Source organism: Schistocerca gregaria, unplaced genomic scaffold (assembly GCF_023897955.1).
Source record: "Schistocerca gregaria isolate iqSchGreg1 unplaced genomic scaffold, iqSchGreg1.2 ptg000398l, whole genome shotgun sequence".
In the NCBI taxonomy this organism is placed as follows: domain Eukaryota; kingdom Metazoa; phylum Arthropoda; class Insecta; order Orthoptera; family Acrididae; genus Schistocerca; species Schistocerca gregaria.
The window spans coordinates 35,001-37,500 of NW_026061837.1; the positions used below are offsets into that span (position 1 = coordinate 35,001).

Below are 2,500 nucleotides of genomic sequence, written 5' to 3' on the forward strand. Positions count from 1 at the left end.
ATACTCGTTAAAGGATTTAAAGTGTACTCATTCCGATTACGGGGCCTCGGATGAGTCCCGTATCGTTATTTTTCGTCACTACCTCCCCGTGCCGGGAGTGGGTAATTTGCGCGCCTGCTGCCTTCCTTGGATGTGGTAGCCGTTTCTCAGGCTCCCTCTCCGGAATCGAACCCTGATTCCCCGTTACCCGTTACAACCATGGTAGGCGCAGAACCTACCATCGACAGTTGATAAGGCAGACATTTGAAAGATGCGTCGCCGGTACGAGGACCGTGCGATCAGCCCAAAGTTATTCAGAGTCACCAAGGCAAACGGACCAGACGAGCCAATCCGATTGGTTTTGATCTAATAAAAGCGTCCCTTCCATCTCTGGTCGGGACTCTGTTTGCATGTATTAGCTCTAGAATTACCACAGTTATCCAAGTAACGTGGGTACGATCTAAGGAACCATAACTGATTTAATGAGCCATTCGCGGTTTCACCTTAATGCGGCTTGTACTGAGACATGCATGGCTTAATCTTTGAGACAAGCATATGACTACTGGCAGGATCAACCAGGGAGCTGCGTCAACGAGAGCTGAGCAGCCGGCCGCCCGGGAGTGTGTCCCGAGGGCCCGCGCGAACACGCAAGCGTCCGCTCAATTATTCTGCAAACAGGAGGAGGCTGAGCTCCCCTGCACGATACACCTCGAAACCCTCTCAGGTCCCGGCGGCGCGCAGCGCCGTCCTAAGTACTTGGTCGGGTTCGAGAGAGGCGCAATCGCCCGGAGATAGGCGAGTAGACGCTTTCAGTGCGAACACCCGTGCTCCCAACTGAGCTTGCCGCTGCCGACAGAGGCCCGGGAGCGTGCTGTCGTGGCATTGCCGGCGGGAAACAACACGCGCCACCTACGGTGACCGGCAGCTCCAACGCCAGCGCCACAGAAGGGCAAAGCCCCACTTGGGTGCAGAAGCGAACTCTCCCAGCACAGCGCACGCGCCAACACGTCCGCAGAGCTGCGATACAAACCACCTGCGAGAACCGCTGGGGGCGACCGAGCAGCAGACGGCGTCGCGACGCCGAGTGCCGGGCGGCGGCGCATCCTCAACGCACACAGTCCGCAATCGGACCAGCACACTGCAGATGTCCACCGCGCTTCGCACCGGGCTCGGCAGAACCCACTTTGGCCGCCTGGCGCCGCGCGCAGGGTGCGCCGGCGCATAGCTGGGACGCCAGCCGGGCCCGTCGGCCGGCGCTCCTGCCACTGGGCGCCCCCCACCAGCCGGCTGTAGTGCGTGCGCTCACGCAGCGCGCGGCCAGCACGCCGGGCGGCCCCCCCTCACCGGCCGGGGACTGTCCCGCCAAGCCACAGCCTCGTATCGCTTCATACCCACATGGCCAACTCAGGTTCGGGGGCATGGCGGGTACCGCCGAAACAACCGGTTCACAGATGTACCGATCGTCGCTATCACCGATGCACCTGCAGCGCGAACAACCGCTCAACAACTGATTTCCAGTTCATTTGCGGATCTTTGGCAGCAAACGTATACGTCAATCTACATTTGCGAAATCTACGATTCTGGCATGCCTGCATGTTATGTGTCACGACACGCTACATCAGCCCACATACACACTGCGGCATGTACACGAGAGAACACGTGGAAGATGGTCCGCGCACGTGTGCAATGTCCCTTGCGCGGTCGACTGTCAACCGGCCTCTGTAGCATGTCGCAGATGTGGAACGCGGTCCACCGTGCTATCATGTTGTGTGGGGCAATACGATTAAATAGGAAAACCCTCGTCGCTACATCAACAGACGGCTCACGCTGATTCCCGGCAGAGGGAGGAGGGGGGGGGGGGGGCCAACATGCAATACTTTCGTCCGTACCTACTTACCACATGTCTGTACGGCGTACAACAGTGCAATCTCGCTGTAATGGGGAGACGAGACAAGTAGCATCGTGCACAACATATGGCCCTTATGATTCGCCATTGTAGGGCGCAGCCGGTGTACGGTCAAGCATGTGCCACATTATGTCACTCAGTACGTAACGACGGATGATCAGTGTGGGTTACGCGTACATCAGCGGACAGTCCACACAGGCCGTACCACAACGTACACTGACGCATCGACAACCGAAATGCAACTGAACAGCTGCAAGGCTCATTTCACAAACAAACGCCTGACCGACCAGCTTGGGAAGGGCAGGAGGGGAGGGCGATATTCGTTCTGTAAGCGGTACACCCTTCCAGTGGTTTGCGGGACTGTGTAGAAAAGTACGCAACACTCGAAAGACCTTTATGTGAGGGTACGCACCATGGCATCAAGAAATACACATGACACCAGAGGATCCAAAGCAGTGAACTATGTTCAGAGGGTTGCTGTTAGGCAAAGCTACATTCCTGTGACGTTACATGTGACAGTTAAGGTGCAGTGTAAGTTAGGTTAAGGTGCAGTGTAAGTTAGGGTTAAGGTGCAGTGTAAGTTAGGTTAAGGTGCAGTGTAAGTTAGGTTAAGGT

General features: G+C 56.8%; 1 non-coding gene across 1 annotated transcript in view; it reads right to left on the minus strand.

The window, feature by feature from the left end:
- The window catches only part of LOC126311162 (small subunit ribosomal RNA), a 1,893-nt gene extending 1,332 nt beyond the window's left edge, over positions 1 to 561 (minus strand). The window contains exon 1 of the ribosomal RNA XR_007554446.1: positions 1 to 561. This exon is cut by the window's left edge and continues 1,332 nt beyond it. This is a non-coding gene — a ribosomal RNA (small subunit ribosomal RNA).
- Positions 562 to 2,500: the final 1,939 nt, after the last annotated feature.